Genomic DNA, 23,842 nt, shown 5'->3' on the forward strand with positions numbered 1-23,842 from the left:
TTACCTGTATAAAATTACCTCCCACAATCAATTCAGTGCTTGGTAATCTTTCTCCTTACACAGTGCTAGTGTTCTGAACACTTGGTTCTAAGGAAAGTTTCAAGCCTTATAGCTTTTCTCAGCTAATTCTGCCTAACTTTGTTTCTCTACAGTCAGTCCATTGTGAAGACCTTTTCCCAGCTAATCCGGATCTTAAAGACCTATCAAATACAGTAAGTTGCCTTTGAATTTACTTACTACTAGCTCTGCATCGTTCCTCCATTACTTGCAGTGTTTCTCTACAATTCCCAGAATTCAGCTACAAGCTGTGCAGTGACGTCACACACTGAAGCCTCGTTTTCATCACAGCCTCTTCCTCTGCATGTTACTAACAAGGAGAACTCCTACTGCTTGCAAGTAAGCATTTACCAGTAACAATTACTTATATTTATCTCATCACATTCGGATTAATACTTCCAACTCAGAATTTTATTAATTTGTATGCTAAATAACCGCACATAATTACTTATATGTGACTTTATACTTTGTTTATAATGATCTCATTACCTACTTACTTAGCTAGGTGTTTGTATGCTAAGTGATTCTGCCAATATCTGTTGCGCCCTATTGGCCATAGATTTACTTACCATCTTCCATACACCCAATATTAAGGAAAGGGTTTTGCTCTTAATACTGATTCCATTATCATTATTGATGCGAGCCCATGAACATTAACTTTTCCACAAAACATATATATATATAATAGAGTTTACTAAACAATTGATCTTTATATAATCTACAGTTGGATTCAAATTCTATACAAACCTATCTTTTCCTGTTTTAGGAAATAAAAGACTCTACTAAATTCTTTACCACATTTGACAATCACCATGTAACTATTTTTATATAATTAACTCTACCCCATAAACATTAGATAATATGGTCTCATGTGTATAAGATTTCAGGGCTTCTCTATATTGAGAGGTGGTTTCGTGAGAATAGGATGGGTCAATAGGAGGATTCGCCAAACATATGAGCTATTGCCCTTTTTTAATAATGTAAATATTGAATGAGAAAACTAAATTAGATAAAGTCACGCCCACATCTGAGTTCAACGTTGAACCATGGGACTAGAGGGAATTACATAGGGTGTTTATATTTTCTTTGGAGGGATTAAACTAGCATTTTGGGCATCTGAGTGAAATGTTGCTTAAAGCACCTCCCAATAATAAACTAAACTAATCTAACAGGAGGCTATAGATAATGGTAGCATTTGGTGTATTATTTTACTAAGAAGTTGTATATCTCCCTGCTAAGATTGCCTTTCAGAGCTATATAATCAAGATAGGGTGCTGGATGCCTGTAGGTGGCAGACACCTAGGTGATTGGTTACATAAGAACATATTCCCTATAAAAGGCTAGTAATTATGTACTGCAAGTGGAAATCAGAAATATGTTGAGTCTCTTGTCTAGAATAATAAAATACAATCCAAATTCCCTGGGTGGGGCTAACAGTTACTATACTATACACATATATACATGATAGAAACATATAAGCCCAAAACATCAAGCACTCTCAATAGCCTACATATTCACTATAACAAATGGCAGACATTTGTGTGATGCTAATGGCTATCTAGTATACGTGAATGCCCTTGTCTAAAGTAATAGTGTAATAAAAACCTAGGAAAGAGAGAGACTAAATAGCACTACTATCCGGTGTCCTTGAGATGCTCTATAATAATTGAGGCAGGTAATTAACCTTGCTATAATATTAGAGTTAGGTGCTGTGTACTTTTTTGTACTACAAAAGGGAGGTTGATTCAATACAAGGATTGAAGCGTGTACACTTATTAGCACTCACATCTCGTGGTGATGTGGCTTTAAATTTAGAACCTCTAGTGCCCAAAGGGGGGACGGTCTGTGCCGTAAAAATAAAATATAACCTTTATTAGGATTGTTAAAAAAGATTCCACAAAACAAACATAAACATATGTGAATTAAAAACACTTAATGTTGAGGAGGATAATATCAAGAGGATATAGATGCTAAACGTAGCTGTCTGTAAGGAGAGTTATCTCCAGGCTTATGATTAGGGGTATTCCTGGTTCCCTGGATATCTCCTGGTTATAGCTACTGCTGTATGTGATATATAATGCTTGTGAAAATAATGGTACTATTTCCTGGTTCAAATATTGTAGTTATTCATGGTCTCAAAAATCTTTTGAAAATAAATTTATTTTGCAGTATAGTACCTATAAATATAATTGTATATGCTTCTCGGGCATGTGCTTTTGGTTCTTTGATATTAATGCTGCTAAAGCAGTGATATTATTAATGCATAGCACTAGTTATTGTGATAATGTTGAATTATCACTTTCTGGACATATAGTTGCTATCGTGAGCTTGTTATATACCTCCCATTTCGAAGGGCTAATTTGGCTAAGTTCTTAATACAGATAAGATAACCTATTGAATTGTAATAAAAACCTAGGTCTAATGCATGAGGGTATTAAAGTCTGGACATAAAATCACCGGACTACAAAACATAGCAGCCCTGGACCAGGAGTTGTCCAAAAGTATAGTCCTGCATCATCTAGAGGGACTCCCCGAGGTATAAACCACTCAGCAGTCTCGAGGATAAGTCTCACATGCAGGGCTTTAAACTTCAGCTCCCTTTAACCTACCCCATGTCGACCTAGATTATTGTACAGTCCTAGGCATAAGTAGTTCAAGCTCCAAGTACCTATCGTTTGCAAGTGTCCCGCTACTGCTTTGCCCTGAGTATTTTGGGATGCCGGGATCTCTCCACCTTTCTCCTCTCCAGCTCCAGTGGCGATGATGGGCGATCTATTATGAGGAAGCAGGCCATGGTAATTATATATCGTAAAAGTAAGTTTAATTTGAGCCCGTACTTGTTTTGCTGATGTGTTTTTCAAGCTGGCTCCTCTCCGGATCTCTGAGTCTAGCGGAGGGCTCACAATGATATAGCGTCTTGCTGTCGCATGGCCCAGAGTCTCTCGGGCAGTCAGGGAGTCCTTGTCCATCTCACCTCCAGTTCCAGACCCAGCTGTGGACGGACAATTAAGGGGTAGTAATTCCCATTTGTCACACAGTGTGGGAATGGAGCGGCTCCGAGTCTGGTCTTCAGCTTCTTCCTTTTGTAGCACACTGTTAGGTCGGGCTTCAGCCGTTATTAAGTACTGCCGCTGGGCGTCTTTATTTCCACCAGAGCTAATGGATTCCACCTTCCTCAGCCCAGGGGGCACAGCTCTCTCTCTATGTGCACTCGAAGAGACCTCTGTTACTGCCGGGCTCATGAAAAGTCTTCACAGCTCAGCCTCCAGGCTCCGGTAGTGTTCCTATATGAGCTGCGTCGCAGTCCTTTCCCATTTGTCTAGGGCTTCCATCTTTTTTTTCCTTTTCTTTTCCTTCCTGTTGTTTTATTCTCTTTACCGACTAGTCCGTTGCCTATAGAAGCTTACAAGTAGATAGGGTATCTTGAGAGATGGTTCCCTCCGTAGAATATATTTTCAGTGTCTGTGCACTGCTTACCCGGCCTGTAGTATTACCGGGGGGGGGGGGGTGTTGAGAGCCTCTCAGTGAAGAGTCTGCCGTAGGCCTCAATGCTCCGGATTAGCTTGCAAAGGTGGAGAAAAGAATAAAGTTATATCTACCAAATCAGAGTGACCTGTAGATTCCGTATATTAGGATAATATGGCTGGATGATCAGTTCTTTCACTGGCTATCAGCAAAATATCAGTGATCCACACAGAGCTACTAATTTTGCTATCACTCAAGGTGCTGCCCAGAGACACGCCCCCATGCTGAAACATCTTTCTCAACAGGGTTTCTAACTTCTTATCCATGGGCTCCTTAAGCAATGAACTATCCTCAAGCGGGATAGTGGTGCACTAAGCAAGGGTGGAGATAGCTCCACCTTAGGGACAGATCCCCACAACTCTAATTGGGAGTCAGGAACCGGGAACAATCTTTTAAAGGAAGAAGGGGAAAAGGAGGATCTGAGTCTTTCCCATTCATTCTTAATAATATTTGCAATCTTAATGGAGACCGGGAAAGTTTGTGGCACAACCCTGTCCTCATAAACCTTATAAAGCTTAGGAATAGAAGGTTCCTCGGGTAACTTTGGTTCCGGAAACTCTAACGTAGCTAATACTTCTTTTAACAGAAAGCGTAAGTGCTCTATCCTAAATCTAAAGTCAGGTTCCTCTGGAGGCTTAGAGGCAGCCGATTCCGACCCAGAAAGAGCCTCCTCTGAAGTATCAGAGGCGTCTTCATCAGCGATTAATGTAGTGTCAGATAAATCCCTTGGGAAGGATAGCAATATTTAACCTTTTGCTTGCCCTTAGCAGGGCGAGGTAAAGCACTAAAGGCCACAGACTCTGCCGTTTGCGAATGTTCAGAAAAGTCTGGCGGTAAGAGGTCCCCACCCAAAAGAGGATTAGTCGTGCAATGGGGAGCTGCATGTGTAATCGGAGATGACTGCAGGGAAAGCACCTCACGAGATGGAGACCCCTCAGAGGTGGACGGCTCAGTTGTACTAAACATCTTAGTCTTTTTAGATATAATAACCTAATCAAGGCATGTGTAACATATTTGAGCAGGCGGGTATACCGTAGCCTCCTCACAATAAAAACAGATATTAGCTCTTGGTAAAGAGGGAGTACCCTCTAACGCATCAGAGTCCTCCATAGCCTGCGCCTTTAAATTTGACTATATAAAAAAAAAAAAAGGCACCTTTATACCCCCCAATGGTCGGGGCACTCACCACCTCCTATGACCCAGGCCCCACAGAGAAACCGCACGGTCAGGAAAGAGGAAGTTAATGAGGCCACACCAGGTCACATGGAGTGCCATGCAGGACCGCCCCTGCTGCAGGAAGAAAAGCGTGCCAAACTGACAGGCTGCGCAGTTATCCAAAGAGAAAGTAAAACCTGAATGTTCCCACATCTGCCAGAGCCTCATCTCACACATGTCGCAGCATAAAACATAATAAAACAAATCATGTATAAATCCCCCATGTTCAATAATCCCCTTCCGGAGATATTAACCCTTGAATCCATACAGATAAAGAAGTCACAATGTGACCCTGTCTTCTTACGTTAACATATGATATAAAATGAAACAATCTTACCGGAATCATCGCCATGGATCAGACACACAGCCTCTCAAGTTTGACAGTCTTGTAGCATCGCACCTGACATGAACTTGAGTGATAGAAGTATGCAGTGAAACTTGTCAACTCTGATTGCTTAGGAGTTGTTAATACAAGTCTGGATGGATTCACAGAAAGACTCTCCCTGCGTCTCTGTCAGGGTGCCAGGAATCAGACTGAGACGAGAAGTGCAAAAATAATCACACCTTTATTAATAGCAAAAAAAATAATAAAAAGTCCACTAGTCAAATAACAAGCCAGGAATTAAAACCAGAGCTGGTAGTCAGACGAGCCGAGTCAGGAGCCAAAGTGAGTAGTCAGACGAGCCAGAATCAGGAACAAGGAGAACAGCAGAGTCAGGAACAAGCCAGGGATCAGGAACAAGGAGGGACGTCAGACAGCCAGGTAATACACAGGAGCTCTCACAAACAGGTCTGAGACAACGCAAGGGCAAAGCATACTGAACAGAGGCCCTTTAAATAATAAGGGATGACATCACAATTCTGAGACTGCACCCTATCTCACATGGATGATGTACACCAGTCTGGCCATAAAAGGAAGTGCAAGAAATGAGCAGCATCACACAGTATGCCCCAGAGTCAGCAAGAGAGGTGAGTAAAATGGCTGCCAGCAGCACATGGCAAACAAAACAGGGAAAAAACCCTGACAATCTCCAGACCATAACATTCGTCAATGCTCTCACTGAGAGACTGACAATACTACTTAAAAGTCCCATAGCGAAGAGTACTACCCTCCATAAGAGACTACTCTGAATCTTCCGACACTTCTCTGCCATCCTCCTGTGACGAAAGGCAAAGAATGAGTGGAGAATGAGGGGAGTGGGGGAGGTATTTAAGCCTTTGGCTGGGGTGTCTTTGCCTCCTCCTGGTGGCCAGGTTCTGTATTCCCACAAGTAAGGAATGAAGCCGTGGACTCTCCTCATATTAAGATGTAAATATCAACTCTCTGAGGAGTAAATGTGTGTTGTACATCAGAAAGCACTTGGAGCTTAAGTTCTACAGTCTTAAACAGTCATCTATATTGCCCAAAGTGCTTATATCTGTTATTTAGACAGAAAGCACTTCTATGATTATCTGTTCTAGACTGGTATAATAGATGGTCTCTTATGTAAGATTGATACCTGTTTGGTATTAAATGCCGGACTTATTAACTTGCAAAGTTAACATATTAAACTTTTACAGTTCACAATCAGGTGTTTGGTAATGTGTAAATAAAAGAAAGAGAAAAAAAGAGAAAGAAAAAGAGAGAGAGAGAAAAAGAGAGAGACAGAGACCGAAAAAGAGACAGAGAGACACACATATCCCTGGGCAAGTTTCTCACTAAGAACACTTCCACTGCAAAAATGGTGGCGGCTCTAAAGGAATCAATGGTTTAAAGGAGCACTACCTGTGAAGAGCGACCTTAAAGGGCCACTAAACCCAAAATCTGTCTTTCATGATTCAGATAGAGAATAGAAATTTAAACAACATTAAAATTTACTACCATAATTTATTTTGCTTCATTTTTTAAATATCCTTATTTGAAGAAAAAGCAATGCACATGGTGAGCCAATCACATGATGCTTCTATGTGCAGCAACCAATCAGCAGCTAGTGAGCATATCTAGATATGCTTTTCATCAAAGAATATCAAGAGAATAAAACAAATTAGATAATATAAGTAAATTAAAAAGATGTTTAAAATTGCATTCTCTTTCTAAATCATAAAAGAAAAAATGTGGGTGGCATGTCCCTTTAATCAGCGCACGTGCCTTGTCTTCTCTGTAAAAGCCTGCACTTTATCGCTCACTGTACTTTGTGCTGGATTTAGAGAGAGTATCGGGCAGATGTGCTGCACCTCCCCCCAAAGGCAGAACACTGTGCGATCTGCGTTTTTAGCGCAGAAACTGAAGGGTCTTTGCAGAAATAACGACAGTGGCAGTATAGTAAACCGAAAATAAAACTTTGCATATCTTAAAACATTATATCACATTTTTTAAATAAGCGAATAACATCCATCAGCTAATCTTTACAGTTTACCTGTAAATTGCTGCTGAAATAATCGATTCTGCCAAATCCATCTTTTTTTCTAATTATATTGACAAATTGCCGAGTTCTACCTAGGTAGAACAGTAATGGTATCCCGCATGTGCATTAGCAACATTTTTAGACAACGCATGCGCATAGCTCACTCCTCCACAGTCAGCTGCCGCGTCATTAAGCCCTTGCCGGTGTAGTGTCGAATTCTGCGACCCGACGGAATGTGCAACCGTGACGTCACCACATTCCTCAGCGCACACGTGACTGGTTGACCACCAATCACCTGCTAGAGACACCTACTTCGTCACGGTTGCACATTCCGTCGGGTCGCCTGAGTCACACTACTGTCACTAAGCGACCTGCATTGAAGGCATCTGAGTGCTCACATTGATCCGGGTGGGAAAATTATACAAGCAAAGGAGCTTCACTATTGCATTGTGCTTTTTTATTCTCCTAAATCAACTTCTCTCTAAAGCACTACACCGGAGACAGAGTGAAGATGTTGCTTGTGTATGATGACATAAAGACCTATTGTCTCTGCAAAAGGCTCATTCTCACCATCTTCATCACACTCTTTTTCTGTATATTTTATTTACACCCTTTCCTTTCTTCAGCTTTTTATTGGGCTGCCCTCAATATTAGATATTTCTATTTGAATCTCTCTGCATATTCACTTTCTGGGTTCACGTCCTCCGTCTCTACTAGACACATCTATTTTCTCATGTCGCCTTCTCCCCTTGCACTCAGTCACCAGGCAGCTCTCTGTGCTATAGGTCTTTATGCTCTAAAGGGGTAATCAAATATGGCATGGTGTCAGTTACTTCTCCATTGAGCATCCAAATGTCCATAATTAAGAATACGTATGTGAACACCTGCTTCAATAACATTCAAATACATGCATCGGCTCTGTCACACGATTGGCTAAAAAATTTCTATGTAAGAGCAGTGAACCCAGCCCTCTATTAGGGGCGGTCTCAGGAGCCGTGTTACACAGAAATGAGAATATAAATGTTATAATTATGCAAGCTTCGTTACTAAGAACAAGTAAGTTTTTTTGAAAGTGTATGAGTTGAACTTTCTGATTGTATATTTTTCATTTCTGGAAAAATGCAAAGAGTTCTAACCCTTTAAAAAAGAAAAAAATTGCCTGCACTTTTAATTTCTGCCTGCAGGTGTCACTGTTCCATTCTATCTCAATGTAAATATTTGCTAGTTCCTCTCTTTTCAATTTCCTTCCACTTCCTGAACTCCAGTGCAGCACAGGGTAACAGCACATTGCAGAAAAGGTAAGCCAGGGCTTAAAGGGCCACTAATTCTATCAGCCAATCAGAATTAAGGTAGAAAAAATCCTATTGGCTGATGCAATCAGCCAATAGGATTGAACTTCAATCCTATTGGCTGATCGAATCAGCCAATAGGATTGAGCTCGCATTCTATTGGCTGAGGGGGGGTATTGTCTTTTTTTTTTACAGGTAAAAGAGCTGATTACTTTGGGGCAATGCCCCGCAAAAAGCCCTTTTAAGGGCTATTTGTAATTTAGTATAGGGTAGGGATTTATATTATTTTGGGAGGCTTTTTTATTTTATTAGGGGGATTAGATTAGGTGCAATTTATTTTAAAAAATTGTAATTGGTTTTTAAAAATTGTAATTATTTTATTATTTTCTGTAATTTAGTGTTTGTTTTTCGTAATTTAGTTTATTGAAATTAATTGTAGTTAATTTAGGTAATTTATTTAATGATAGTGTAGTGTTAGGTGTAATTGTTGCCTAAGTTACAATTACACCTAACACTACACTATCATTAAATAAAGGTGTAATTGTAACAGGTTAGGATTTATTTTACAGGTATATTTGTATTTATTTTAACTAGGAAGTTATTAAATAGTTAATAACTATTTAATAACTATTGTACCTAGTTAAAATAAATACAAAGTTGCCTGTAAAATAAAAATAAACCCTGAGATAGATACAATGTAACTTTTAGTTATATTGTAGCTATCTTATGGTTTATTTTATAGGTAAGTATTTAGTTTTAAATAGGAATAATTTATTTAATAATAGTATTTTTATTTAGATTTATTTAAATTATATTTAAGTTAGGGTTAGACTTAGGCGTTAATAACTTTATTATAGTGGCGGCGACGTTGGGGGAGGCAGATTAGGGGTTAATAATTGTAGGTAGGTTGCGACGACATTGGGGTGGCAGAATAGGGGTTAATAAATTTAATGTAGGTATTGGCGATGTTGGGGTCAACAGATTAGTGGTTCATAAGTATAATGTAGGTGGTGGCGGGGTCCGGAGCGGCAGATTTGGGGTTAATAATATAGTGAAGGTTGCGGCAATGTCTGGGGCGTCATATTAGGGGTTAAGAAGTGTAATATTAGGGGTGTTTAGACTCGGGGTTCATGTTAGGGTGTTAGGTGTAGACATTAAAAGTATTTCCCCATAGGAATCAATGGGGCTGTGTTAGGAGCTGAACGCTGCTTTTTTGCAGGTGTTAGACTTTTTTTCAGCTGAATCGGCCCCATTGATTCCTATGGGGAAATCGTGCACGAGCACGTTGAGCCAGCTCACCGCTACCGTAAGAAGCGCTGGTATTGAGGTGAGATGTGAAGTTAAATTTAGCTCCCGCTCACTTTTTTGCTTGTTAGCCCCGCAAGCCTTACCGACAAAAACTCGCAATCTAGCTGTTAAAAATTGTAATTAAATAAATTACGAAAAACAAACACTAAATTACAGAAAATAATAAAATAATTACAATTTTTAAAAACTAATTACAATTTTTTTAAATAAATTGCACCTAATCTAATCCCCTAATAAAATAAAAAAGCCTCCCAAAATCTTCTGCCCGGATAGGATGAAGACTTCGGACCGTCTGGAGGACCACTTCTGCCCGGTTGGGTGAAGACATCTCAAGGTAGAGTGATCTTCAAGGGGGTAGTGTTAGGTTTTATTAAGGGGGGATTGGGTGGGTTTTAGAGTAGGGTTGGGTGTGTGGGTGGTGGGTTTTAATGTTGGGGGGGTATTGTCTTTTTTTTTTTTACAGGTAAGAGAGCTGATTACTTTGGGGCAATGCCACGCAAAAAGCCCTTTTAAGGGCTATTTGTAATTTAGTATAGGGTAGGGATTTTTATTATTTTGGGGGCTTTTTTATTTTTTTAGGGGGATTAGATTAGGTGCAATTTATTTAAAAAAAAGTGTAATTATTTTCTGTAATTTAGTGTTTTTTTCCGTAATTTAGTTTATTGAATTTAATTGTAATTAATTGTAGTTAATTTAGGTAATTTATTTAATGATAGTGTAGTGTTAGGTGTAATTGTAACAGGTTAGGATTTATTTTACAGGTATATTTGTATTTATTTTAACTAGGAAGTTATTAAATAGTTAATAACTATTTAATAACTATTGTACCTAGTTAAAATAAATACAAAGTTGCCTGTAAAATAAAAATAAACCCTGAGATAGATACAATGTAACTTTTAGTTATATTGTAGCTATCTTATGGTTTATTTTATAGGTAAGTATTTAGTTTTAAATAGGAATAATTTATTTAATAATAGTATTTTTATTTAGATTTATTTAAATTATATTTAAGTTAGGGTTAGACTTAGGCGTTAATAACTTTATTATAGTGGCGGCGACGTTGGGGGAGGCAGATTAGGGGTTAATAATTGTAGGTAGGTTGCGACGACATTGGGGTGGCAGAATAGGGGTTAATAATTTAATGTAGGTATTGGCGATGTTGGGGGCGACAGATTAGGGGTTCATAAGTATAATGTAGGTGGTGGCGGGGTCCGGAGCGGCAGATTTGGGGTTAATAATATAGTGAAGGTTGCGGCAATGTCGGGGGCATCATATTAGGGGTTAATAAGTGTAATATTAGGGGTGTTTAGACTCGGGGTTCATGTTAGGGTGTTAGGTGTAGACATAAAAAGTATTTCCCCATAGGAATCAATGGGGCTGCGTTAGGAGCTGAACGCTGCTTTTTTGCAGGTGTTAGACTTTTTTTCAGCCGAATCGGCCCCATTGATTCCTATGGGGAAATCGTGCACGAGCACGTTGAGCCAGCTCACCGCTACCGTAAGAAGCGCTGGTATTGAGGTGAGATGTGGAGCTAAATTTAGCTCCCGCTCACTTTTTTGCTTGTTAGCCCCGCAAGCCTTACCGACAAAAACTCGCAATCTAGCCATTTGATTTTTAAAGCTGTCGATAAGATAATGTTACAGAATTCTGCACTACACTGTGCAGAATTATGTAACATTATTGTTTGCATTTACTGTCCCTTTAAAAACAGATACAACTGGTTACTTTAGTTTAACTCTTTGCAGGGCTTTTCGTATTAAAAATAAATGCCCCAATTAAACAATTCTTTACACTATAACATCCTTTAAAAAATGGTGCTTCTTGAATTTAATATAGCTACAAACATTGAGAAATGAAAGTGACAAACTACTGCTTTACAATAGTCGTGTAATATTGGTATTTTTTATGTCATACAACTGACCACACTTGGATATATTCAATATTTGATCATACGATTTTCCAGTTCCAGCTTTTATCTGTCCATTAGAACTACGAAAAACAGTATTGTAATTCGTGTAACAACCTGCATTATTAAGGTGTGCGAAACATTACAACAGACCCGTCAAGCGATGAAGTGATACCACACAGCATCCGTAGACGTCTTTTACGTGCTCTCCCGACGTCACGTGGTGAACGTAGAGCGGCAGCCAATTGAATGTTCCCGTCACTAGCAGGGCAGTGAGGCCAGCATAGTTACAGCTTCCTGATCTGGCGGCCATTGAGTCATCTGGAACACAAATAGGTACTTTATAAAGAACGGGGCTCAGCTGTACTGTTATAGTTATGCGGATGTGCCTGTCACGATGTTAACATAATTATGTGTATGCTGTTTGTGCTTAGCTTTAGGGAGTTTAATAATTAGTATGATAGAACAGGCCATATGAGAATTTATATGACAGTCATCTGTTCATGTCCTGTGCCCTCGTTTAAAATAATTACTAAAATAAAGATCTTAGTACGTATTATTTCGAGAAAAGATTTGATTGACACCTTATTACCCTATACCAGATGAAACTTCTTCTGTTGATAATTATTTTCTTTCATTTTTTTTTTTTTTGTGTGCACATGCATAATATGATTTGTACAATTATGATCGAATTGTATTAAATCACTATGTATGCTTTTTTGTGGTAATGGAAATTGCACACGGGTTAATACACTGCACATTTCCTTCTTTTAGTGAGTTAAATATGCAGACTTCACTCCTGGGACACCCCATTGTGTGCCATGTAAAAGACATAGGGCTTGTACTTCTGTGTCAGTAAATTGACACTTTACAAATAAACAATAAAAATTAGAAACATAAATTGGGCATACACTTATTTGTCTTCTCATTTGCTCACTAGCTGTAGTCTCATTTGGAGGGGCACAGGAGCAATTAGCTAATCCATTTAGCAGTGCTAGTTGCATTACTCAGCTATGTGACCAGAGCTGCTGATTGGATCAGCGGTGGTTTCTGCTCAGGACCTTTGCTGGCGTTAAACACATTTTACAAATTAGAGCATGTAACAGACTATTATGGCCCTTTAAACTTTCATGATTCAGATAATAGAATTAAATTAGAATGCACTATCACATTTGCTTTGTTTTTTTGTTGAAAAAGAAATATAGGTAGGCTTATTGGAGCACAGGAACATGCATCCTTCTTCATTGTTCTATGGCAGTAGAGTTGGCAACTATGTATACCACTGCTACAAACAATGTTGCAAAACACTGCTGCCAGTGGAAGCCCAATGATTTGCTGTTTGCGGGCTTCCAGCACCTGCCTTCATATGGTAACAGAGCACGATCAATACTCCATTACAATATGAACCCAGATCATGTGACAGTGTCTGTCATTTTCTTTAAGGATTATCCGTTAGTGCCGGTAGGAAGGCAGGTGGGCGGCCCAGCTGTGGAGGGAGTGGGGACCCTATGCTATAGAAAACAAGTATGGAAGGGAGAAGGAGGGATGGGTCGCTAAACTACAGACATAGGGGAAATCAGGATGTGGGGCCTACATAATGATTACGGGGAGGTAATCCCTACACTACAGATGCAAATATTAATAAATGTCTAAAATAATAAAAAAAATATTGGATACTGGCAAACAGCTGCCAGTATCTAAGATGGCTGCCACTAGTGGTAGGGGTGGGTGTTAGAGAACTGTTTGGGAGGGATCAGGAAAGTGGTAGGGTTGAGGAGGGATCTCTACTCACTCTACTGCAAAAAAAAAAAAAGCCCTAAACTGCATACTGTTACTGTCTTCCAGTACCTAAGATAGTGAGGGGGAGAGCTATTTTAGAAGTGATCAGAGCAATGGGAGGGTAATCCCTACATTACAATACCATTACCAGCTAACTAATTAACCCCTTCACTGTTGGGTATTTCAGAAGTGTGGTGCACAGCTGCAGTTAGCAGTTTTCTAATTACCAAAAAGCATGCATGTCTGCTAATTCTCTATTTGAATTTACTTTATCTTTAAGTAAGATGTATATATTTAGTAATTTAAATGTTTTAAAATACAATATTTTTTACTTTTTATATATAAAATGTTCTTTTAATGTTGCTATCTGTGTGCAGTAAGTGCACAGTTAAAGATGGTATTCTACCACCTACCTTTTGTGTAGACTGTTTTAACTAGATTATGGCTCCTAAAATAGGCTTCGTTCTCCCTAAATAGCCTGCCTGTAAGTTGTTTTTTTAAAAAAACAAACAAACACAGGTTTGCAAATCACAACCCTATCGCTAGCACTGGTCAAAGCATTAGGCTGCTAAGATAAAATGAAGCGAATAGCACTACTGATGGGGGTTGTGGTTTGCAAACAACCCTGTGACATTTTTTCAAATAAATAATAAATCAATCTACGGCTGATAGGTGGACTATCACGGGGAACCAATGTTGTTTTGGGAGCCAAAATGTAGGTAAAGTTGTCTACTCAAATAGTGAGTGTCGGAAAATGTTCTTTTAATTGTACGCATACTGCACAATAATGTGAAAAATGATTTCCCTTTAAATGCTTTGCAGTTGCAGGGCGTGACAAATCTGTTTTAAAATTAGGTGCCAGACACTGGTATTTTGTATATGGATATTTGGAGAATAACACACAAATTTAGGAGCCAGGGGTAGAATCCTTAGTTTATTGAACCCCGTAGGGTGATGTGTGCAGTAACAGCGATGGCGCTGTTACTACCCAACCCTTTGTCTCCCAGTCCAGCATGCTTTTTGCAACATGTTGGTAGGTCTGCCTTGGCATCAGCTAGGAAGTGTAGGGGTGACTCTGAGACTGGCATGGTAGATTTAATTCACACTAATGCTCCGGGCTGCTTCTATGCTGAAAGTGTTCCATAATCTCTATGTCACAGTGGTCCAAACTAATATTTACGGGACACCTTTAACCTTCGTTTTTTTCTTTTCTTTTATGACCCTTCTTAGTGCTGTAGAATAAAAAAGCCTGTATATTTTTTTACAGTTACATCCATTAATACTTATTAATTTTTTATGCAGTTTTAATTACAAATTTAATTACAATCTAATTATTTAATGTTTTATCCTTAGAATAAATGTGATTATAATGTAATGTAGCCCAAAGACAATCTTATTATTAGTGACAACTAAGTTTTGGTTCCCATGCTTTATTTAGTCAGGGAAACCACTCATTATAATACCCTTAAAACCTGATAATCTAAATCTATCTGGTATTATGGGAGAGTAGTTGTCTTGAGTTAACCACACTGTACATGCTATGTAATGTATTTACTGTTTGTGTGAAGTATGCTGTCATTAAGGGATATTGGGGCATCAAAACAGACTCAATATCCCTCAAATGAAAGAGGATATAACATTCTTTCAAATGAATGGTCGCATGCCCATGTAGGTAGTAGGTGATTGTCATAGGAATGTCAATTATATAAGCATTAAAATTGGGCAAGTGATCCCCTCTTTTAAGAGAGGTTAGCCCTCTCTTTTAAATGAGGGGGGGTGCTTGTCAGTAGCAACAGTAATCACCTGATAGAGCCGTAGGAACATAGAATAACAAAAGGGAGTTGGGTATACCCTCTGTTGTTCTTTACAATTCACAGAGGGACATATTTGAAAGCAATATTCTTCTTCTTCTTCTTCTTCTTTTAGATTAGAGGTCCTTTTTTCTTTGCAGCTACAATAACAAATCCCTCACAACATTATTCTTGTTTTAGGGTTTTATTTGATAGAGAGGTGCTCACATTATTTAACCTTTTCTTTCATGTAATTGGCAAGAGTCCATGAGCTAGTGACGTATGGGATATACAATCCTACCAGGAGGGGAAAAGTTTCCCAAACCTCAAAATGCCTATAAATACACCCCTCTCCACACCCACAATTCAGTTTTACAAATTTTGCCTCCTATGGAGGTGGTGAAGTAAGTTTGTGCTAAGATTTCTACGTTGATATGCGCTTCTCAGCATTTTGAAGCCCGATTCCTCTGAGTACAATGAATGTCAGAGGGATGTGAAGGGAGTATCACCTATTGAATTCTATGGTTTTCCTCGCGGGAAAACTTTTTCATAGGTTCTCTGTTATCGGTCATAGAGATTCATCTCCTACCTCTCTTTTTCAGATCGACGATATACTCATATATTCCATTACCTCTACTGATAACTGTTTCAGTACTGGTTTGGCTTTCTGCTATGTCGATGGGTGTCTTTTGCTAAGTATGTTTTTTCATTACTTAAGACACTCTCAGCTATGGTTTGGCACTTTATGTATTAATATAAAGTACTAAATATATGTATTGTACTTATATTTGCCATGAGTCAAGCTTATGTATATTTCTTTTTGCAGACTATCAGTTTCATATTTGGGGAAAAATATATTTAGGAAAATATTTTTTTCTTACCTGGGGTATAGTCTTTTTTCAAATTGACTGTTTTTTCATTAAATTTTCGCGGGCAAAATTAGGCTCGCAAGGTTGCAAAATGCTGATGTTTATTGCGTCATTTTTGGCGCGAGAATTTTTTTGCCGCGGTGGTCTGGTGATTCAAATTCGTCATTTCCGGCGTCTTAGTTGACGCCGAGTTTCCTTGCACAAAGTTGCGTCTGCAATGACGCGAGTTTGTCATTTCCAGATGTTGTTAGCGCTAAAATGTTTTCTTTGCGCGTCATACTTGGCGCCAAATTTCATTATTTGAAACCCCATTCCTATATGCCTCTTGCCTTTTTCTATGTTAGAGGGCTATGCTGTTTGCATTTTTTCCTCATTCCCCATGAAACTGCCATATTTATTTGTGGCTAAAATATTGGAATGCTGACATGGTATCTAGATTACTCTCTCTTTCTTTCCAAGGTAATTTTGCTTTATATGTTGTTTTTTCTCTTACATTTGCAAGATGTCTCAATCTGATCCTGTCTCAGAAACCACTGTTGGAACCCTGCTGCATGATAACAGTTCTACCAAAGCTAAGTGTATCTGTTGTAAATTTGTGGAGATTATATCTCCAGCTGTGGTATGTATTTTTTGTCATGATAAGCTTTTACATGCAGAGAATGTATCCATCAGTAATAGTACAATGCCTGTTGTTCCTTCAACATCTAATGTACATGATATCCCTGTGAATATAAAAGATTTTATTGCTGATGCGATTCAGAAGGCTTTGTCTTCTCTCCCGCCTTCTAATTAACATAAAAGGTCTTTTAAAACTTCTCATAAGTTGATGAAATTTCAAATGACCGACAATATACTGAATAATCCTCCTCTGATGAGGATCTATCTGATTCAGAAGATCCTACTTGTAAATTTACAGACGATATCGGCACCAATTCATTCCCAAAAGTATCTGTGAGCATATAACAACTGTAATTCTAGTGTGAATAAGCTGATCAAGTCCGCTTCTTCACCACTCACCTCTGCTTTGGGGCGCAAACGACAGTGTAAACGTACTTCAAAGATAGACCTTACCTCCCACAGGCTTCAGAGTTTCCCGACACTACGGTACCTTATTCCGCTGGTGTGGTCCTTTATGCGGACTGCAGAAAACAAACCAACTGCTCCGCTAGGCTGTGCTCCGTTTTCCAGCCTCAAGGTTTCTCGGCGTCTGACGTCACTATCTCTCCCCAATGCTTCAACTCTCGCGAGAGGTGAGTAGACTATGCTTACAGGAATAAACACCTGTAACTCTGTGCAAATCCTCCGTTTCTTTAACATGTAGCAATTGAGGGATTCAAGGATGCACTGGTAGCTGATAGATGTTGCAAAAACTTTATTGAAGAAAACATTAAAAGTTCATCACTGAACAAACTTCATTCCATAGACAAGTGAGAGGTGCTTGTTCCACCCCAGGGACTGCTTGCTGACGCGTTTCAGCACCAAGGGCCGTAATCGTAGCTCAAGTCACTTGCCTAAATGATCCTTAAATATCAGTTAAAGCCAGCTAATAGGTTAAAAATATTTACCTGCACCTGTATGTGCCCTTGTATCTTAGCCATGATGAGGTTTGAGTATGTGTATCTGGCCTAATGTTATACCCAAAGGCTGCAGATACGCCTTTAGAAAAGGGAAAAGTATAGGTAATATATTGGCACCCACTAAGTTGAGGCCAGATACACATACTCAAACCTCATCATGGCTAAGATACAAGGGCACATACAGGTGCAGTTACACACAGTGCACAGCGTGTATGTACTTACAACAAGGTAATGGCTTTTCCAGCACAGCGACAGGAGAGCAATTTGAACATCTATCTTGTCTAAATTGCAGAACCTCTTATGCTGTGTATCTCCTGACTTGTACTGAATGTGAAATTCAGTACACAGGACTCACGACGAGAGAAACAAGGGACAGAATAAGGGAACACCTTACTAACATAAAAGCAGGTAAATTAACCACACCGCTAGTGCGTCATTTCAAGGAGAGGCACAACAGTAGTCCCCATTCCTTGAAATGGACCTTAGTTGAACTGGTGAGATGCAAATCAAGAGGAGGAGATAGGGATAAATTATTGTCCAAAAGGGAGGCATACTGGATACACAGACTAAAAACAAGGATCCCTTATGGATTAAATTCAGAGTTTGATCTCATTAATTTTTTGGAGTAATAACCCTTTGGCCTGTGTATCCAGCATCCTGAAGATGCTATTATCTTCGCATCATTATCTCAGTCTTTTTGACTTTGAAGATCCCTTTTTAATCCCTGTGTTACTGAGAAGAAAGGGACTTGATAGTGTGATTGAGTTTCCCATGAATTCTAAACATGGTTTATAACCTTTTTTCCTTCTAATCCCTCATGATTGGATTAAATCCTCTATATATGTTTTCACATTAATTAGGAAGTGATCAAATTTAGGGCATTAAACTTAGGTTATAACAAGGGAACGAAATAGACTTACACTTTCTTTTCCTTTTGTGTATTGGCATTTGCAATTGTAATATCGCTATTTTGTATATATGTATCTATCTTAAAAGAAAGTTGCAATCATTGTTGTATGCACTATGTACATATATATATATTTGTTATTTCATACTGTTAATGTAGGTATATGGGCTATTTTTAGCTAAATTGAGTGAGCTTTATGGTCTTTAGTCATCATATGGTCTATGTTAGTATAATACTCACTATGTGTCCATATATTCAGAAGATCCTACCTCAGATATTGACACTGACAAATCTACTTATTTATTTAAAATGGAGTATATTCGTTCCTTGTTAAAAGAGGTGTTGATTACGTTGGATATTGAGGAAACTAGTCCTCTTGATTCTAAAACTAGTAAACGTTTAAATTCTGTTTATAAGCCTCCTTTGGTTGCTCCAGAGGTTTTTCCAGTTCCTGATGCGGTTTCTGATATGATTTATAAGGAATGGAATGGACCTGGTACTTATTTTATCCCTTCTTCAAGGTTTAACAAAATTGTGTACTTTGCCAGCAGTCAGATTGGAGTTTTGGGAAAAGATCCCCAAAGTTGATGGGGCTATTTCTGTTCTTGCCAAATGTACTACCCTTTAGATAGGAACTTGAATCTTATCTAAGGAAAGCTTATTTATATTCTGGCTATCTTATCAGGCCTGCCATTTCTATGGCTGATGTTGCAGCTGCATCAACTCTTTGGTTGGAAAGTTTAGCGCATCAGGAAATAGATCCTGATTTGTCTAGCATTGTTCGCTTGCTTCAACATGCTAATCATTTTATTTGTGATGCCATTTTTGATATCATAAAGATTGATGTTAAATCTATGTCTTTAGCTATTTTAGCTAGAAGAGCTTTTTGGCTCAAATATTGGAATGCTGACATGGTATCTAGATTACTATCTCTTTCTTCCAAGGTAATAATTTATTTGGTTCTCAGTTGTATTTGATTATTTCAACTGTCACTGGGGGGAAGGGAGTTTTTTGCCTCAGGATAAAAGACCTAAGGGTAATTCTAAAGCTTCTAAACGTTTTTTGTTACTTTCGACAAAGTAAGGAACAGAAAACCAATCCTTCCCCCAAAGAATCTGGTTCCAATTGGAAACCTTCAAGTTGGAGTAAATCCAAGCCGTTTAAGAAGCCAAAGCCAGCCCCCAAGTCTGCATAAAGTTGCGTCCCTCATTCCTGCTCAGCTGGTAGAGGGCAGATTAAGATTCTTCCAAAGTATTTGGGCAGATTCCGTCCAAAATAGGATTCAAAGTAAGACCTCCTGTGAGAAGATTTTTTTTCTCTGATGCATCCCAGCAAATCCAGTAAAGGCTCAGGCTTTTCTGAAGTGTGTTTCAGACCTGGAGCTTTCAGGGGTAATCATACCAGTTCCGTTTCAGGAACAGGGTCTGGGGTTTTATTCAAATCTATTCATTGTTCGAAAGAAAGAAAATTCATTCAGGCCAGTTCTGGATCTGAAAATTTTGAATCGTTTTGTAAGGGTGCCAACTTTCAAAATGGTGACTATATGGACTATTCTGCCTTTTGTTCAACAAGGGCATTATATGTCCACAATAGACTTACAGGATGCATATCTTCATATTCCGATTCATCCAGACCACTATCAGTTTCTGAGATTCTTTTTTCTAGACAAGCATTACCAATTTGTTGCTCTTCCATTTGGCCTAGAGACAGCTCCAAGAATCTTTTCAAAGGTTCTCGGTGCCCTACTCTCTGTAATCAGAGAACGGGGTATTGCAGTGTTTCCTTATTTGGACTATATCTTGGTTCTAGCTCAGTCTTTACATTCTGCAGAATCTCACACAAATCACCTAGGGTTGTTTCTTCAAAGACATGGTTGGAGGATCAATTTACCAAAAAGTTCCTTGATTCCTCAGACAAGGGTCACCTTTTTAGGTTTCCAGATAGATTCAGTGTCCATGACTCTGTCTCTAACAGACAAGAGACGTTTAAAATTGGTTTCAGCTTGTCGGAACCTTCAGTCTCAATCATTCCCTTCAGTAGCTATGTGCATGGAAGTTTTAGGTCTCATGACTGCAGCATCAGACGCGATCCCCTTTGCTCGTTTTCATATGAGACTTCTCCAGCTTTGTATGCTGAATCAATGGTGCAGAGATTATACAAAGATATCACAATTAATATCTTTAAATCCAAATGTTCGACTCTCTCTGACTTGGTGGTTAGATCGCCATTGCTTAGTTCAAGGGGCTTCTTTTGTTTGTCCAACCTGGACTGTGATCTCAACAGATGCAAGTCTTTCAGGTTGGGGAGCTGCCTGGGGATCTCTGACAGCACAAGGGGTTTGGAAATCTCAAGAGGCAAGGTTACCAATCAATATTTTGGAACTCCGTGCTATTTTCAGGGCTCTTCAGGTTTGGCCTCTGTTGAAGAGAGAACCATTCATTTGTTTTAAGACAGACAATATCACAACTGTGGCATATGTCAATCATCAGGGTGGGACTCGCAGTCCCCTAGCTATGAAAGAAGTATCTCGGATACTTTCTTGGGCGGAATCCAGCTCTTGTCTAATTTCTGCGGTACATATCCCAGGTGTAGACAATTGGGAAGCTGATTATCTAAGCCGTCAGACTTTACATCCAGGGGAGTGGTCGCTCCATTCAGATGTGTTTTCTCAGATTGTTCAGATGTGGGGTTCAGAAATAGATCTGATGGCTTCCCATCTAAACAAGAAACTTCCAAGTTACCTGTCCAGGTCCAGGGATCCTCTAGCGGAGTCAGTGGATGCGTCAGCAGTTCCTTGGTGTTACTAACCTGCTTATATCTTGCCGCCTCTCTTCCAAGAGTGATTTCCAAAATCATCATGGAACAATCCATTTTTGTTTCTGGTAGCTCCAGCATGGTCTCACGGGTTTTGGTATGCGGATCTTGTCTGGATGTCCTGTTGCCAACCTTGGCCACTTCCTTTAATACTAGACCTTCTGTCTCAAGGTCAGTTTTTTCCATCAGGATCTCAAATCATTAAAGTTGAAGGTATGGAAATTGAACGCCTAGTGCTTAGTCATAGAGGTTTCTCTGACTCAGTTATTAATACTATGTTACAGTCTCATAAATCTATTTCTAGGAAGATTTATTATCGAGTTTGGAAGGCTTATATTTCATGGTGTTCTTTTCATAAATTCTCCTGGCATTCTTTTAAAATTCCTAGAATTTTACAGTTTCTTCAGGGTGGTTTTAATAAAGGTTTGTCTGCAAGTTCCTTCAAAGGGATACATCTCTGCTCTTTCTGTTTTATTTCACAGAAAGATTGCTAAGCTTCCTAAAATTCACTGTTTTGTACAGGCTTTAGGCCATATCAAGCCTGTCATTAAATCAATTTCTCCTCCTTGGAGTCTTAATTTGGTTTTGAATGCTTTACAGGCATTCTCCTCCTCCTTTGAGCCTATGCATTCTTTGGACATTAAACTACTTTCTTGGAAAGTGTTGTTCCTTTTGGCCATCTCTTCTGCTAGAAGAGTTTCTGAATTATCTGCTCTTTCTTGTGAATCTCCTTTTCTGATTTTCCATCAGGATAAGGCAGTTTTGTGGACTTCATTTAAATTTCTACCTAAGGTTGTTCCCTCTTTTTGTGTCCTAATCCTAAGAATACTTTTGAGAGATCCTTACATTCTTTGGATGTTGTAAGAGCTTTGAAGTATATTGAAGCTACTAAAGATTTCAGAAAGACTAGTCTATTTGTTGTCTTTTCTGGTTCTAGGAAAGGTCAGAAAGCTTCTGCCATTTCCTTGGCATCTTGGTTAAAGCTTTTGATTAATCAGGCTTATTTGGAGTTGGGTCAGGCCCCGCCTCAGAAAATTACAGCTCATTCTACTAGGTCAGTCTCCACTTCGTGGGCTTTTAAGAATGAAGCTTCAGTTGATCAGATTTGCAAAGCAGCAACTTGGTCTTCTTTGCATACATTTACTAAATTCTACCGTTTTGATGTATTTGCTTCTTCGGAATCAGTTTTTGGTAGAAAAGTTCTTCAGGCAGCTGTTTCGGTTTGATTCTTCTGCTTATGTTTTGTTTTTTTCTTTTCAACTATGAGAAAAAAACTTTTATATTTTTTTGGTTGTGGATTTATTTTTTCAGTGGAAAATGGCTGTTATTATTTTTATCCCTCCCTCTCTAGTGACTCTTCTGTGGAGTTCCACATCTTGGATATTACTATCCCATACGTCACTAGCTCATGGACTCTTGCCAATTACATGAAAGAAAACATAATTTATTAAGAACTTACCTGATAAATTAATTTCTTTCATATTGGCAAGAGTCCATGAGACCCACCCTTTTTATGATGGTTATGATTTTTTGTATAAAGCACAATTATATTTCCAGTTCCCTTTTGATGCTTTTTACTCCTTTCTTTTTCACCCCACTACTTGGCTATTCATTAAACTGAATTGTGGGTGTGGTGAGGGGTGTATTTATAGGCATTTTTGAGGTTTGAGAAACTTTGCCCCTCCTTGTAGGATTGTATATCCCATACGTCACTAGCTCATGGACTCTTGCCAATATGAAAGAAATGAATTTATCAGGTAAGTTCTTACATAAATTATGTTTTTGCACCAAATGGACATAGGTACTACTTTGTCCAGTGTACTGTGTTGACGTAGAACCTATGTCCAACATTCTAGCTTATGCTGCACGCTCCACTTTCAGCTTTGAAATTGGGTATCGCAGCTGGGGACAGAAGGCATCTGCCCTCATTTGATAAGGGAGTACTGATTATGCTTCATTACCGTATGAAGTCATGACTAATACGGACACTGTCTGTATTGGTACGGTGGTACAAGTGGGAGGTGTAGGAGAGACAGAAGGTGGGTGGACGGTCCATTGCTGGAGCGAGAGGCGGGTCCTTACACTATAGAATAGATCTCAGGAAGGGAGAGGGAAGGAAACTACAGAAAAGGGAATTGTGGAGGGGGGTCCCTACACTACAGAAAAAAAAGGCTTTGGAGGGAGTGTGAGGGGAGATTCCTGCACTACAGGAAAAAACAACAAATAAAACAAACGACCCCCCCCCCCCCAGAATGCATGCTTGTAGAATGCCAGTAAAAATGATAGCAGTGCAGTAGGAGTGGGGACAAAGAGCTTCTTTCTGAGTGATCAGGAAAAAGGGATGGTGAGGAGAGATCGCTATACTGCAGAAAATATGAATGAATAAGTAAATAAATAATAAAAAAAAGCCCTTAACTCCATA

The 23,842-nt window shown here is 39.0% G+C and overlaps 1 protein-coding gene across 2 annotated transcripts in view; it reads left to right on the forward strand.

Moving 5' to 3' along the window:
• Positions 1 to 11,908: 11,908 nt before the first annotated feature.
• EMC2 (ER membrane protein complex subunit 2) overlaps positions 11,909 to 23,842 on the forward strand; it is a 224,939-nt gene continuing 213,005 nt past the window's right edge. For both annotated transcript variants that reach the window (XM_053715284.1, XM_053715286.1), the window contains exon 1: positions 11,909 to 12,020. The gene's annotated coding sequence lies outside the window, so the exon portion shown is untranslated. The remainder of the gene's footprint in view (positions 12,021 to 23,842) is intronic.

The sequence above is a fragment of the Bombina bombina genome, chromosome 5 (assembly GCF_027579735.1).
Source record: "Bombina bombina isolate aBomBom1 chromosome 5, aBomBom1.pri, whole genome shotgun sequence".
Lineage (NCBI taxonomy): Eukaryota > Metazoa > Chordata > Amphibia > Anura > Bombinatoridae > Bombina > Bombina bombina.